Genomic DNA, 17,959 nt, shown 5'->3' on the forward strand with positions numbered 1-17,959 from the left:
GGAAATAGTGGAGAAGGCATAAGGTGAAGAGGCAACAGCTAAAGAGCAGTAGCAAGAACAAAGTGTCCAAGACACCCAAATGCCACCACCTAGTCCTCCACATACAACACTTGCACAAGTTGTAATTGTAAAGGATGTTCTTGACACCTTAGGTCAGAACATTAGTCCACTAACTGCAAAGGATCTCAAGAAGATTCTTCACCAAGCCACATTGCAATTATAACTATGCACAAATCCTGTTTTGGTGTGGAAGAATTGCAAAAGGTTGTAGCCAAGATCACAAGGGAGAAGGTGAACACACAAGAACCACCTTCACAACCTCCCATAGCTATATTAGATTAACCCAAAGAGAAAGCAACATAGGATACAACTGCTAAGGTTGATCATACAATCATAGCAGTAACAACTACCAAGGAGCCAACAAAGGAATAGATAGGACAAGATGTTCTTATAGCACAAAACCAAGGTGCACCTCCTCAAAGCACTATCATTGATCAAGGCAATAGAGAAGAACAAAAGGAAGAGGAGAAAACCCCCAAAGACAAGGAGCAAGAGGCAATACAAAAATTGGTGAACTTGCCTACTATGAGGACTCCTGCCAAACAACTAAGTACTGATGCAATACCACTACAGATTTTAGCACCAGACTTGAGCACTACCAATGTTGCAAGGTTACTTCACTATGGAGACCTTGCACCTAATGAGGAGATAGTCATACCAAGTTATGACTCCAGAACTATGAATCTAGCATAGATAAATGAAGTGCAAGAGGCACTGGAGAGAAGGAAGAAACAAGAGATATTTAGAAATGAGTATAGATAGAAGCAAGCATTGGTGGAAATCAAAGATATATTTCTTGATACATTCAGCTTGAAGTACCTGATGAAACCCAACCCATCATGGAGCAATTGTCCAATATAGTGGACCTAGTACAAAATGAAGACCTTGATACAAATGTCATATTATTAGAATGGTCTACAAACAAATTTCAAATGAAAGTCAATGAGAAGATGTCTAGTGAAATAGCACTTTCACAAGTAGAATTGGCTAAGAAAGTTTAAAAAGTGAAAACAGTAATTGGGAATGTATTCTCATTGTACTCAAAATTGTGTGGCTCATCATATTTCACACAAGAAGCTAGCCAAAGGATACTAAGCTTGGAATGAAATATCAAGATTTCTAGCACACAAATACCCAAAGATTTAGCTTAGAGTGAGAAGCATTTTGCAACTACGCTTCAAACACAGAAAGAGTTAGTTGTATGGACACTAGAAGAGGCCAATATTAAGGCCAAATTAATGCAGATTCAATCCTTTATTACTCCACATCTAGAAGACCTACATAAGGAATAGGCCTATGCAGAAAATTTTTTAAGGAAAGATCCTAATCTTTCTACACTAGAAGGCCTTGTACATCTTGTAGTAGAGACAACCATTTGGCACAAATCACTAGAAATAGCATTGAACAATTGAGATGCATATTTGAAGATGATCATGGGGGTAAATAATTTTTTTGGCTAAATATTTTATTCATAGTTAGGACCCTTTGACATAAGTGTCAAAAAAGGGGGAGATATAAAGAATGAAGGAGATACTACATTTTTTGATGGAGGAAATAAAGAATATCCAAAGGGGGAGGTATTCAAATTTTGTCAAAGTAATAAGGGGATAAAGCCAAAAGATGCAAAAAATATAAGAAGATGTAAAAAAGGGAGTAGATACAGAGTATAAATAGAGTAGAAATAGGGTAAAAACAGATAAGGAAAAGTGTATTAGACACATCAATGTGAGACAATTCAGTACAAGAGTTTTTGGGTGCAAAATTGGCACATCAGCTTAGGGGGAGTTACAAGATTTTGAGGTATACAAAAAAATTTGAACAAGTTTTACAAGTTTTGTACATATGTCGAACAGATTGTGTAGTATACTCATAAAGATCAGATTCATAATGCTTAGTTAAGTGTTTTTGCCACTCATGTAAAAGGGGGAGATTGTTAGTCTCATATTGGTTTTGACATTTGAGTGTCAACACACTTAACTAAATTCTCAAGATGATGCCAAGTGTAATACATATGTTGAGCTATAGTGTATGCTGAGCCAAAGAATTCAATAGGTGCAAAGTGAACTTTAGATGTCGAGTGAAGTTCAAGTGTCGAGTGATAAGTGACGCCAAGTCACTATAGGTGTCAATCAGAGTATAGATCCTAAGTGAAACAAAATTTCTATAGGAGCCGAGTGAGATAGAATTCCTATATGTGCCAAGCATCAACAAATCGAAAGTGTTGAGTAACATAGAATCAACATATGAATTTGTATCTTCACAAACTCAAATGTAAATCATTTTTGGAGCTGACATAGGATGAATCTCAAAGGATCTTGAAGATAAGATTGAATGTTTTGCATTACCTATGTAATCAGCATACATCCAATAAGAAAAATGGAGAAGGTATGTAACCAAGAGGAAAAGTGCAAGAATTGAGTGGGAAATGAAGAGTAAATATTGATCGTAGATTCATACCTATCCCTAAGTCTTTGAAATCTTTAAAAGTAGGACAATACCCCATTGTATGTGTGCGTGTAAGAAGTGTATGGGTGAATTATAGTGAAGTGAAGAGGGGTATTTAAAGACTTAGAAAGAGTAGAGAAGTATTGTACAATCACATTGATCAAGAACAGAGTATCAGAGTTTTGAAGAGTGACATATCAAATCAAGCAAAGATCAAAGCAGATAGAGTTGAACAAGGATCTAGAATTAGCAATTAATGATTGCAATTCATCACATCAAGACATTCTTCTATACATTCTAACCATTGTATTGTAAGAATGGAAATCCCATGTTGATCAGTTGGCTTAGCAGCTATATTGGTTTAGCAACCACATTGTAGATCCTTAACAGGATTGTAAATCCTTTAACAGGGTGGCATTCCAATTGAATGTTTGTAAATCCTTTAACCAAGTCACTTTTAACAAGGTGTTAAGTCTTTAATAGGACATGTCTTTCATAGGGTAGACCATTGGTATGGGTCAAACTTTGTAACCTTGAACAATTACATATTGTTGTAGTGATACTTTGTGGGTGTTATCCCCACCCCAATTTTACCTTCTCATTTTGGAGAGTTTCTAGGTTATCAAATCTTTTGTTATTTATTTTCATGAATTTTTTTATTTCATATTTATTAGATGAATTATACGCATGAAAATTTTTTCAATTATAAGATTGCTGAAAAGGTTAAATTTAGTTACTTTTGATTTACCCCCCATCTTAGAAGTAAATCTTCCCACTTGTAAATTCCAACAATCCTCTGTACAAGTCACAGGGTATGAAATGCTAAAAGAATATACATCAAGATAAGATACAACATCTCATAGGACCTCAAAATCAAAGTATGATTAATCATAATATTATCATAAAACATAATCATTTGCAAGCTATGAAGAGTAGAACAAATACACAAGAACATCCACCATTGGCATCCAACTATCAGAATCTCAATGGTATAAGAAACACTAGCACCCAAACTCATGGAACCTAAATGGCCCACTCCCACCATGCTGAGGAGATAATCTCAATTCCCAAATCGATAACAATGTAAAAGTTAGAACAAGAATCTAGGTCAAGGAAATCTTGATAGCAATCTATCTGTAATGTCCCCTGTTTAACCAGTTTGGATATATGTTGTCGTTAGCCTACTTCTATGTGGTCCCGGGGGCTAACAAGGACATGGACGGGATCTTGTGGTGTTTTGGCCTAGTCAATTTTGTTCTGGGGCCAACTAAGTTCGTTTGGAGGCATTTACAATGTGACTTACTATTTTTAGTAAGTCAGCCAGGCTAGCCGGATGATAATTTTGATGATGGGGTTGGATGTGTTTTTCTTAGCTCTTTCTAACGAGCTATCATTTGTGGTGTTTCGAGATCATTTGCTATGGAATTTTAATGCCGGAAGTTATTTAATAAAGTAACTTCAATTAAATTAATATTATAAGGTTACTTTATTATATTTTGTATTTTAAAGTGATAAATGGAAACAATATATTAAAATGCAAATATGAGATTTAATCCCACATTGCTTGTGGAGTGGGGGTCGACCCTCTAAGAGGACTTTATATATAGCCATGAATGGGGTGTGGAGATATGAAGAGATTGATGAATTCAAGCTTAGTTTGGTTGGTTTGGTTGCTGGCTTTTGAAGACGAAATCCTCCATTGGTGACAATCCTTTCACTCTTGGAAGACAGAGTCAAGGGATTTAAGATCTATTAGCTTCATACTGTGTGCATTCAGCTTCAATTTTTCAGCTACAGGTAAGATTGAAATTGTTCCATTTCCAAAGGCATATCATTGCAGACATTGAACAGCATGGACAGCAGATTTGGAGGTGAGATTTGGAGCAGGTTTGTGGGTAAACAGTGCTGCTACAGTGCGCGTGAACAGTGCATGTGAATAGTGCGCATGAACAATCCTCATTCTGTGTACTTGGAGGTCATATTTCATACCCTAACCGAGCAGCTATTAGATGGGTTGCTAAACTGGACATCCATCCTCAAATTTCGAACAGCAACGATCATATTATTTCCAGGTTCTTCTACACCCGATTATAATAGTTCAATGAATGTATAGGTGTCATAATTATAAAGAGTTTTGCATATTCAGTCACTGTGTAACAGTCTTTGCACTACAAACTCAGTCACTTTTGTACACAGCTATATGAAGTTTGTATATCTTGAATAGAGGAATAAGTGTATGGAACATTTAGGATCAGTCCATAAGAACTCTTTACATTGCATATTTGTAGTAGTGTTCAAGTGCCAAGATATTTGTCCTTGCTATTCTTCAGATCATATGGTCATTGTTTGGCAGAGAAGTATTATAACATCTGAACAAGAACTCAGAAATTATAAATCAGACTTGCACACCAACTGTTTGACAAAATGTTGTTGAATCAAAACTAAAAAATTCAAGGTAGAATTAGTAGGGTATGTTACAGTGGTATCAGAGCTATAAGTCCTGCCATCCTGTGGAGGTCTTATAGGAAATTTGGAACTGGCGGATAGAGGGGAAAGTGCTTTTGTCAAAACACTAAAATCAGAGCATTTATGTTTGAGCATGCGACAGGGGCCTTATAATTTCCGCAATACTAGAGCAAGACAAAGTAGGAGTTCAGACCTGCAAAGCAAACAGTCTAGTTCATCCGTACAGGGGGGTATATAATCCAGTCATACAGACACAGCGGAGGTATTTTTTGATCAAGACAGCAATATGGGTGACCGAGATGACAGGAATACAAGATTAGGTGGAGGCGGGAATGCCGGTCCAGAGCCTGGAGAGGAAAGATTTTTACAATTATTAGAGACCTTGGCACAGGGACAGCGATTAGCAGAACAAAGGGCACAGGAACAGAATCAGAGATTGGAGCTTATGATGCAGATGATGGCTCGTCAAATGGGGTTGAATGCTAACATGGGTGGAGGTAATAATCAGAATGGTAACAATCAGAATGGGAATAATCAGGATGGGACACATAATGAAGGTGAACAAGTTGGGAACAATTTCGGTCATGCACCCCAGCAAGCTAGGACCGTGAGTTCGAGGCCCATGATTCCCACATTACCTTTAGGGAGTATATGGATGTGCGGATGAAACATATGCCACGTGGACATGACAAGAACCAGAACTATGAGCTACGGAAGAAAGTAGGGAAACTTCAGTTACCATATTATGATGGCTCGGGGAAGTCTTCAGCAAGAGCTTGGGTTCAAAAGCTTGACACATACTTTCAATTGAACCCTATGCCTGAGGAAGAAGCTATTAAGTATGCAGCAATTCATCTGGAGGGGTTAGCACACGAGTGGTGGCATCATGGTATGGTCACTATGGGTCATGCACACATTACCTCATATGTGGAGTTCACGGAAAGACTGATTGAACGTTTTGATAGGAAGGATCCAGAACTCCATTTCAAGGAGTTAGCTCAGCTTAAACAATGGGGATCATTGGAGACATACATTTCAGAGTTTCAAAAACTTGCAGTGTTAGTAACAGATGTATCTGAATGGAGGATACTGGTTCTATTTATGGATGGGTTAGCTGATCCGTTGAGAGGGTGGATTAAAGCTCTCAACCCTCCCACTTTGCAGGAAGCCATTAAGAAAGCTCGTGACATGGATTCCTCTTCAGCTTCTAAAAATAAATTCCTCGCAAAGAGTTTCCCTTCAAGGAAAGATAAGGACAGGAAACCTTTTCATAGAGAGCCTCCGCCACCTAAGGAGGAAAGTAAGAGGTTGGACAATGAAACACTTAATGATCTCAGGAAGAAGAAGCTTTGTTTTCATTGCAGGGAGCCTTGGGATTTGTCACATAAGTGTCCATTGAAAGCAAAAGCTAAGCAGATGGAGTACTTTTCAGCTGAAGAGTCAGTGGATGGAGATTCAGAGCAGTCATCAGAATCAGATGGAGATGATGATAATTCTTCACATGAGGAAGCACGTAGTGATGGCACGATAGCTCAGTTGTCTAGTATACAGGAGGCCGTCACTTTCAGAGTTAGGGGAACTTTGGATGGACAGAGATTTGTGGCACTCATTGATACAGGGGCAACACATAACTTCATTGATGAGAAGTTTGTGACACGCAGAGGGCTACATACAGAGGAGCATAGGGGATTTAAGGTGATGGTTGCCGATGGCTTCAAAATTGACTGTACCAAGAAAATCTCCAACTTGCAGCTTCGTTTGGGAGATTATGACATGACAGGAGATTTCTTTGTGGTCAACATTGGTGATCAGGATATGGTGCTTGGAATGAACTGGATGAAGTCTCTGGAAGAGTTTACATTTAACCTCCAGAAAATGGAAATGAGGTTTGAGGCAAATGGTAAGAAGATAGTGCTCAGAGGTTTGTCAGATGGGAGACTTCGAGTGGTCTCACTCAAACGAATGCAGAGTTTCTTTAGACATGATCAGGTGCAGTGGGCAACAGAGTTCAAAGTAATGCCTGAGGTGACAGAGCAGCATAAACAGGAGTATCCACCTGATGTACAAAAAATAATAACCAAACATACTAAGGTGTTTGATGAGATACCTCCAGGAAGACCCCCAGATAGGGGAATCGAGCATGTTATTGAGTTAGAGGAAGGGGCTAAGCCAGTTATCATCACACCTTACCGCCACCCCAAGAGATATAAGGATGAAATAGAAAAGGCAATCAAGGAGTTGATTGACATGGGGCACATACGGCCAAGCAAGAGTCCTTTTGCTTCTTCAGTAGTATTGGTGAAGAAGAAGGATGGTACAATGAGGATGTGCATTGATTATAGGGAGCTAAACAAGAAGACAATCAAGAACCGATACCCTATCCCGCGCATCGATGAGCTTATTGATGAATTGCACGGTGCATGCTACTTCTCTAAGATTGATTTGAGATCTGGCTACCACCAGATACGGGTTAGAGAGGGGGATGTGGAGAAGACAGCTTTTAGATGCCACTACGGACATTTTGAGTTCTTAGTCATGCCTTTCGGGTTGACTAATGCTCCCGCCACTTTCCAGTCCTGTATGAATAGAGTGTTCAGAGATCAGCTGAGGAATTTTGTGTTGATATTCTTTGATGATATACTGATATACAGCCATACTTGGGAGGAACATTTGAAGCATATTGATACAGTGCTCAGTATTCTAGAGAGGGAGTCATTATATGCCAAGATGAGTAAATGCGAGTTTGGGATGACAGAGTTGCTCTATCTAGGGCATATTATTAGTGCAGGAAGTGTTCGGGTTGACCCAGACAAGATCAGGGCCATTCTGGATTGGCCACCGCCAAGGAACACTTCACAACTCAAGGGATTTCTCGGGCTTTGTGGGTTCTACCGCAGATTTGTGAAGGGATTTTCACAGATAGCAGCACCACTTACAGATTTGACATGGAGAGATAGTTTCAAGTGGTCAGAGAGGGCTCAGGATTGTTTTGACAGGTTCAAGGAGCTGATGAGTACGTGTCCTGTTTTAGCCATTCCAGATTTCACCAGGCCTTTTGAGCTGCAGTGTGATGCCTCGGGAGAGGGCGTAGGAGCTGTCCTCATGCAGGACAAACATCCCATCGCATATGAGAGCAGGAAATTACGAGGTGTTGAGAGAACTTACAGCATCTATGACAAAGAAATGCTAGCAATCATGCACGCGCTAGCTAAGTTCAGGCAATATTTAGCAGGGAGCCGATTCACAGTAAAAACAGATCATAACAGCTTGAAACACTTCCTTGGGCAGAAGGATCTTAATGACAGGCAACAGAAATGGGTGAGTAAGTTACAAGCTTATGATTTCGACATAGTCTACGTCAAAGGGAAGAAAAATATTGTCGCAGATGCTTTATCCAGAAGGCCTCATTTGCTTGCTGTTGGGATAGTCATGGATGATTGGAGAGAGTTGATCTTGGCAGAGTATGCCAAGGATAGTTGGGCATCTAGTATTATTGAAGGAACTATTCAGGATAGCCGATACACTGTTGTAAATGATCTAATCATCTACAAGGAAAGGATTTATTTAGTACCCGGGTCTGCTATGAAGCAGAAGATTTTGAGGGCGTTTCATGATTCACCATTAGCAGGACATCCTGGATTCTTTAAGACATATCGGCAGGTGAGAGAGCGCTTCACTTGGAAAGGACTCAAAACAGAGGTGCTTCAATTTGTTAGAGAGTGCCAAGTATGTCAGCAGAACAAACAGGAACATTCCTTTCCAGGTGGTTTACTACAGCCCCTACCCATACCAGAGAAGAAGTGGGATAGCATTTCCATGGATTTCATCACAGGCCTCCCCAAGGCACAGGGTCGGGATTGTATCTTTGTTGTGGTAGACAGATTGACGAAATTTGCACATTTCTTTGCAATTTCGTCTACGTATTCAGCAACACAAACAGCAGAACTATTTTTTCGAGAGGTATTCAGACTACATGGGATACCAAGAAGCATAGTCAGTGACAGAGACAGCAGATTTATGAGCCACTTTTGGCAGGAGTTGTTCAAGTTATGTGGAACAGAGCTCACTCCGAGTACCAGTTACCACCCCCAAACTGATGGGCAAACAGAGATAGTGAACAAGTGGGTTGAGGGATATCTCTGAAACTATATTGCAGGGCAGCAGAGGGCTTGGGTGAAGTGGCTACATCTAGGGGAGTACTGCTATAATACCTCTTACCATATGTCTATTCAAATGTCCCCTTTTATGGCACTATACGGGTATGATGCTCCTAATTTCTTGGATTTGTTATTTGGGGACAGTAGGGTGCCTAAGGCCAAGGATCTTTTGCAAGAGTGTCAGGACATTATGCGATCCTTGAAGGAAAACTTGCAAAAGGCACAAAATCAACAGAAGCAATATGCTGATCAGCACAGGGTTGAGAGGTCTTTTGAGGTGGGAGACATGGTGTACCTCATGTTACAGCCGTATAGGCAGTCCTCTCTCAAGAGGAGTGGAACAGAGAAATTGAAACCGCGCTACTATGGACCATTCAGAGTAATCAGGAGAGTGGGCGAGGTAGCTTATGAGTTGGAACTGCTTGCAGACAGTAAAGTGCATAATGTGTTCCATGTGTCATGCCTTAAAAAGGCATTGGGGCACAATGTGGTGCCTTCAGTAGTATTGCCACCTCTCGATGATGAGGGAAAGCTTATCTTGGTTCCTGAAGCTATACTTGACACCCGGGAGAGGGTGCTTCGCAGGAGGACTATCAGGGAGTACCTAGTGAAGTGGAGGAACCTACCTATTGAGGATGCAACATGGGAGGCAGAGCAGGTTCTTCAACATCCAGAGTTGAGATTGCTTGGGGACAAGCAATTTCAAGAGGGGCGGACTGTAATGTCCCCTGTTTAACCAGTTTGGATATATGTTGTCGTTAGCCTACTTCTATGTGGTCCCGGGGGCTAACAAGGACATGGACGGGATCTTGTGGTGTTTTGGCCTAGTCAATTTTGTTCTGGGGCCAACTAAGTTCGTTTGGAGGCATTTACAATGTGACTTACTATTTTTAGTAAGTCAGCCAAGCTAGCCGGATGATAATTTTGATGATGGGGTTGGATGTGTTTTTCTTAGCTCTTTCTAATGAGCTATCATTTGTGGTGTTTCGAGATCATTTGCTATGGAATTTTAATGCCGGAAGTTATTTAATAAAGTAACTTCAATTAAATTAATATTATAAGGTTACTTTATTATATTTTGTATTTTAAAGTGATAAATGGAAACAATATATTAAAATGCAAATATGAGATTTAATCCCACATTGCTTGTGGAGTGGGGGTCGACCCTCTAAGAGGACTTTATATACAGCCATGAATGGGGTGTGGAGATATGAAGAGATTGATGAATTCAAGCTTAGCTTGGTTGGTTTGGTTGCTGGCTTTTGGAGACGAAATCCTCCATTGGTGACAATCCTTTCGCTCTTGGAAGACAGAGTCAAGGGATTTAAGATCTATTAGCTTCATACTGTGTGCATTCAGCTTCAATTTTTTAGCCACAGGTAAGATTGAAATTGTTCCATTTCCAAAGGCATATCATTGCAAACATTGAACAACATGGACAGCAGATTTGGAGGTGAGATTTGGAGCAGGTTTGTGGGTAAACAGTGCTGCTACAGTGCGCATGAACAGTGCATGTGAATAGTGCGCATGAACAATCCTCATTCTGTGTACTTGGAGGTCATATTTCATACCCTAACCGAGCAGCTATTAGATGGGTTGCTAAACTGGACATCCATCCTCAAATTTCGAACAGCAACGATCAAATTATTTCCAGGTTCTTCTACACCCGATTATAATAGTTCAATGAATGTATAGGTGTCATAATTATAAAGAGTTTTGCATATTCAGTCACTGTGTAACAGTCTTTGCACTACAAACTCAGTCACTTTTGTACACAGCTATATGAAGTTTGTATATCTTGAATAGAGGAATAAGTGTACGGAACATTTAGGATCAGTCCATAAGAACTCTTTACATTGCATATTTGTAGTAGTGTTCAAGTGCCAAGATATTTGTCCTTGCTATTCTTCAGATCATATGGTCATTGTTTGGCAGAGAAGTATTATAACATCTGAACAAGAACTCAGAAATTATAAATCAGACTTGCACACCAACTGTTTGACAAAATGTTGTTGAATCAAAACTAAAAAATTCAAGGTAGAATTAGTAGGGTATGTTACACTATCTTAAAGGTACCCAGTACACAAGTAACATCTAATCCCAAAGGCAACAAAGACATGTAGGAAACCTACTATATAAGTCGGCAAGTGTCATCACATGAGCCAACTCTAAGGTTACCCTGGTAGCCTCTCTAGACTTCGGCCCCCTAGTGACTCTATGTAGAATCAGTGTCATTTCTTACAAACAAGGCATACTAACAAGGCAAGGTTGCAACTAAGTATCCTCTCTACTCTCATCCTAGCATGTACTAGCACTTGATGCATGGGCGAGGTAGAACACTAACTCTTGTTATTTCATTTTAACCCCATTAATGAAATGTTATCACTTATTAATAGAACTTACTATGGGTTACCCAAGTAGACTCTTTAGGGCTTTAGCCTCCATTGTAAGTCACTTCCCAACATACATAAAGCTAACCTACCCTAAGCTCATAATAAAAAATCCCATAATATCACATTGATCACATTAGTCCTATAAAAGCAATTAGAAATCACAAAAAAAAATTGATCAATACCCCAAAGGTTAAATCACAAAAATCATGACATTTCAATACAATATCACAAATAAATCACTTCGTAAGCCTCTAGTAAACATAACTATCTGGTCAAAACTACATTTATCCCAAACCCTAATAAGCAATATAATATCTCATCAATTAATTAAAACAACTCTAGTTAGTTAATTATTCCAATTTTCTATAGTAATTCTCTAAAGTTTCAATTTGAGACAAGGTTTCCATTTTTTATTTTGAAATCAAATTGGGTGATAAAGATTTCTAGGTTGGATCGATCTAAATCAAAGCTTTGTGTTTATATCTTAATCTTTTATGTTTGCCAAATAAGTATATGTTTATATCAATCAAATGATAATCTTTGTAGAAAAAATATTGCATTGAACTCCACCAAAATAACCAATTTACTAATATTTCAAATGATCCAATTATAACATTCCATTAATAATTACCTTAATGCATAATAAGTTTCATTTAAAAAAATTAAAACAAGATTTAATACTATTAAACCGTAATTAGAATCTCATTAAATTTTACTTAATTAAATTTTAAAATACAACTTTTTTAATTAAAAAAATCAATACAATAATATTAAACTATAAAATAAAATTTTAATTAAATAATATAAGTATTTATTAATACTTATTAATAAAATAAAATATATAAGGCAAAAGCCTACAACACATCGATAAATTGTGAGCCTCTCATTAGGAAGGTCTTCCATTTGAATTGACTCAAAGTTAACACATAATAATAATGAATCTGATAATAATAAGATGAATAATAAATAATTGAGGCATCAGTCAATGACCTAATTAAAGAAATGTATTATTAGTGTGACCTACTAATAGCAACTCTTACTGTTGCTACAGTAGCGTGAGCGGCTACTAAAGGAGCGTGAGCTGCTGCAAAGTAGCATTCAAGTTCGTTGTGTGCAGCGTGAGCCATGCAACCAGTAGGAGAAAAGATAAAGGGGGGGAGGTTGGGGGTCATGGCTCAATTCCCTAAAAGCCAATAAAATATTTATTTTTAATTCTATTATTAAAAAAAAAAATCCTTAAACAATTACCATAGTAATTTTTAATTACTATGGTAATTAATTGTATTTTAAAAAAAAAATTCCTCATACATAGATCTATTATGAAGAGTAATTACAAACAATCAAATTCATTCAATTGAATTTTGGTTTCCATTTTCAAACCCTATCTTTATTTATTTTCTAAAATTGAATCTTTTGATGAGGGTTTTCAATTTGGCTTCTTTCACAGACATTCTAGTAACCAAGAACAATGATCTTCAAAAAACAAGGGTTCCAATTTAAACTAGAATTTCCAAAACAAGATCCATAAACAAGAACAAACAAGACAAAGGTAATTTGGAAAGATTTACTATGATAATCTCAATAGAATTCCAACCTCAATCTAATGCTAAACTTAATGAACCCTGGAAGAATACAAAAATTCTCATCTCCCAAAACCCTTTTCCGAAAATCACTCCTCCAAACCTATCTATAGAGAAATGAGCTCTAAACTCATAATAAAGAATCTCTCAATCTAGGGTTTCATTTTATTATGAACACACCAAGCCTTTCTTTTATTATTTTAATTTATTTAATTATATGTGTATACTTTTTGCTTTTTAATTAGAATAAAATTTATTTAAATTATTCTCACTTCATTTTTATTAAATAATAAGACTTATTTAGAAAGTATATTTATTAATTTAACTACCAATAATATTTAGAGTTCATTATTAAAATAAAACTTCTAAATTAATTATTATTAAATTAAATAGATATAATTACACTAAATTTGAACTTTTAATTAAATCTTTAAATTACAAAATAGAAGAACGACCCTAGTTTATACCTAAAAGATAAGAGCAACCTAAATTGACCTTATAATTGGTCATACAACAGCTTTATTTATGATATGTCCCAACAAAGATAAGTTTATCAAGTTTCAGAGGTTTCCTATATCCTTGGGAACAAATCCTATCAATTGGTTAGTGTCTACTGAGTGATCAAACGGTTTTCCATGTTCTTAGCATTGTGCTCACAAATTAAGCAAGCCAATGCTTTCAAGACTTCAATGTTGCTCTTTGTTGATTTGTTATGCTGTGATTAATCTACTGGTACTTTTACATGATATACGACCTACTTTTCAATATTCCTCTCTGCTGATTTGCTATGTCGTATTCAAACTAGTGTTACTTTTCCATGGCTTGAAATATTTTGTTTCTGCGAGATTTTTTTTTGAAACGCACGAAAGATCAGCACTCTCATTTTAATCAGCATTTATCATTCGACTGTATGCATTTTGAACATATCACTTAAACCGCCTTTGAGGAATTGCTAATATATGCATGTATTATATTGAGCCAATTAGAGATTTCTTATGTTTGAATGAATTATATTGAAGGATTAGTAATTGGCGGTATTATTGACATACACAGTCCATATTAACCGCATGGCATAAAGGAAAGCATTGATCTAAAATTGGAGCATATAAACAATATTTTTAATTGTGATTGTTTCTTCAAAACTGACCTTATTTGTCATAAGAGAAGTGACAACTATTCTAATAGTTAGATAGATTTCTATGAAACTATAGTCTTATAATTTTCTTGTATGAGAGGGGTTTTGAGAATTTTGTTTAGTTTTATTTTTAAATTTAAACTATAAAAGTAATAAAATTAATAAAATTAAATGAAGATGAATATCAATCATACCACTAAGGTTCTTATATACATGCACAATGATGCAAACAACTTGTTGATGCAATGAAATAAATCATATCATCTAAGAGATACAAACCTCTTACGCTTCAAGCATGATAATATGACACAAGCATATGGAGAGCTCAACCAATCACATAAGGCAACAATGAAGCAACTAGAACCAAAAATGCATCACAAGAGATCTCATCAAAGTCCACAAACAAATAACTACAAAATAATGTTGGAGATGCATTCATAAGGATATCATGTCAGGAGGTAATTAGAGGGGCACTACAAAATGTTTTATAGTATATCTATGTTTTTTACCAATGTGCATAAATGTATTATTAATAAAATAAATCTTTCGATTCAATAATATTTGTGCAACAAGTATTCAATGGAACTCCAACAATCCCTAGGAACTTTTCTTCCATTCCTCAAGAGCCTCTAGGTCAGATTGGTCAGAAAGTTGCATCCTTGTCTATTATTGAGAATAAAGCTTAGAATATGGATACTGGTAGTGCTAGGGCCAAGGGTGATAAGCTTCCTATCTTCGTGGACTATGAGTGCTCTATGAGTCATGATATTCTAATATCACCATGAAATGTGGTGGAAATGGAAGCAATCATGATTATGCAAGGTGAGGATAAGAACCCATTTTTGGTAGAGGCAAGGGGGAAAGGGAAAACCAAGAACATTACTCTTCTTAGGATTGTGGATCTAGAATAGCGTAATGTCAAGCTGTCAATGGAAGATCTACAAGATAAGGTGGAGCTGGTGTTGGGTGTGCTACAAATGGAGAAGGTTGTGTCCATGTACTCTTTCAACCATATATTTGATGACATACTGGTAAAGAAATGGGGGTGAATAATGATGTGGATGGTCTCGAGAGGAAGGTGAATGACTTACTAGAGAGAATGGGGAAAATGAAAAGTACTATGAAGAACCTCCTCCATAAGAGTCATGAAATCTTGGGTACCTTTGTGTATAACTTCAACAAAATGTTAGGAAAGATGGAAGTTGAGTCTAGCTCCCTACTAATCCTAAATGTGGATGTGAGAAATGTGGATGGGCACAGTTCTCACCCTAGGAAACGTACTCATGCTAGCATGAAGAAGATGGTTGTGGACATTAGATGCTTCTTTGGAGCTCCTTGAAATCAAAGCTTATGTGCATAAATTTTCTAACCTTGAGGAGGATATGGTGGTATCCATTAAGGAGCTAGCTTGATGTTTCTGGTGTTCCTATTGGCTATCAGTTTCTAGTTTTGGTCTTTGGTTTTTGGCTAGTAGTCTTTTCAAGTTTTTGGTGGTTTTTCTTCCTAGTTCTTGACTAGGGGTTTTTGCTAGTTTTTCTAGCTGTTAGCATAGTTTCATTTTGGGTCTCTTTTTAATTTTCATTCTATAATTTTTGTATTTAGGCTTTGAGTACCCTCAAAACTTGTTTTTTCCTAGACTAAAAATAATGTTGGGAAAAACTCATATTTTTAAATTCTTGTTGCAACTTTCCATTTTTTTTCAAATCCTAAATGAACTTGACAACACAAGATGTAAAATATATGTCACCTTAGAATTGTCAAAGTCATAGATGTAGTAAGAATAGCTATGAGATCTAACAATAGAAAGCTAATGCACACAATGTTATATTCGCCAAGTCGCGCCAATCAAATATACAAATTGATCGATTATTAAAAGAATATAACCTTTATGCCACATTTTCATGCTACATTGAGTCATTGCCACAAAAATATGTCATAGAATGCATTATTTTGTTCTCGTTTGTAGTTGAATGTTTTTCTCAATTCTAGAAAAAAATAATGTATTTCTAGTGGAATCTAGGTAGAATAGGTTACCTGTTGTTTGTTCACCAGTCCCAATCAGCTCTCCATTAGCATCAAATATTTTCACTTTTTTGTTTTGAAACTCTAGATGGTGACTTTTTTTATTCAGTTGTGCAACGGTCAACAAATTGTATTTCAAACCTTCAACCCAATAAGAATCATCACACCTAATTTTTTATTCAACATTAGTTAATCCCTTCCTTTTACACTATATAGAATTTACAAGTTTAAAATATCCACCATCTGAATACTCTTCTAGTAGGTTATCAAACTTATCAATGTCATTCCAATTAAATGATGTAAACAACGACTATCAATAATTTAAGTATCATTCTCACTAACATGAGATATAAGGTTTTTCTCTTCTTTATGCCTTTCCTCCTTTGAATCTTTCTTTATGCCTTTCCTCCTTTGAATCTTCTTTCACAACAGCATACACAACTTCCTCACCTTCATTTTGATCATCAAATTCCAACTCAGTGAGTTCTTCCTTAACTTGGTAACGAGACTTCTTTCCCATTTCTTTGTAATCCTCGTTCCTTTGGTATTTTCTCTCTCTTTTGTCATTTGTATCATTCCATCTCTTGTTAGGGTATCTAGATGCAATATGACCAACTTTATTAAATTTGAAACATATATACCCACAATAATGGGTTATACTTTTTTGTCAAAACTGACACTAGATTGTCAATTTTCAAAAAAACTTCCACCTTCGGATGCAAATTTCCATTTAATGGTTAGAGATTTGAAGATTAAATAAATATAATTCTTTTAGGATTTTTTACTTACATTCTATATTTATATTTTTAATTTTTCTTTGAATTGATTTAATTGAATTATTTTTTCTCCCACGAAAAATTGGTATGTTATCAAAAACCTTATTTTTAAAGAGTGATATTGTTTTTGACACACATAATTTTTTTCTAAAAGAGATATCAATGTGATTCTTTCAAATTTAGTTTGTTAACATCCATACCAAAACTATGGAGGTGGTCCAATGTCTTTATCATTAGTATTTCATAGTTTATTGGTGTTTTAAATTGATCTAACTCAAATTGTGACATACATTGCTTTTGACACATGTAACTTATTATATATTTACCTAGTTTCAAATTTTCTTTTTTTGATTGAAAGAGGAGTGGAATAAAAAGAGTGTAGTTATTTTTCAAAAAAGAAATCTCTTAGTTACTATTTTTTCATGAACATCCACTATAGAGATTTATTTTTTATAATGAACCTCTATTCAATTCACGTCAAAAATCATGCACCTAAAAAAATCAAAATATATCAAATTCATAGTCATTAAAAAGCTTGCTCCATGTAGTTGTGTCATGTGAAATGACATGTCTTCAATACTCTATCTACACAGAACCATGGAGCTTGGAAACCATGTAAATAACTAAAAATCTCATAGCCTTTGTAGGAGACATCTACGTTGCCAGTTTTGATAGAAATTAAGTTTCTATTGAAAGTTTTGAAATAGTTTTGATAGGAGCTATTTAGGCCAGTTCACCACAGATTTTTTCGTGTTTAGTTTCGATAGAAACTTAATCTCATAGAAATTTACTTTAGAATGTCATTAAAACAATTTAAAATAAAAGAATAGTTTTTTTATAGCAATTCCACTATAAAATATAATTATGAACATGTAATTAAAAATAATTTTATAAATATATTAATTAATATGTTTTAGAAAGGAGA

Source organism: Cupressus sempervirens, chromosome 8 (assembly GCF_028749045.1).
Source record: "Cupressus sempervirens isolate cs-2001-9-10 chromosome 8, ASM2874904v1, whole genome shotgun sequence".
In the NCBI taxonomy this organism is placed as follows: domain Eukaryota; kingdom Viridiplantae; phylum Streptophyta; class Pinopsida; order Cupressales; family Cupressaceae; genus Cupressus; species Cupressus sempervirens.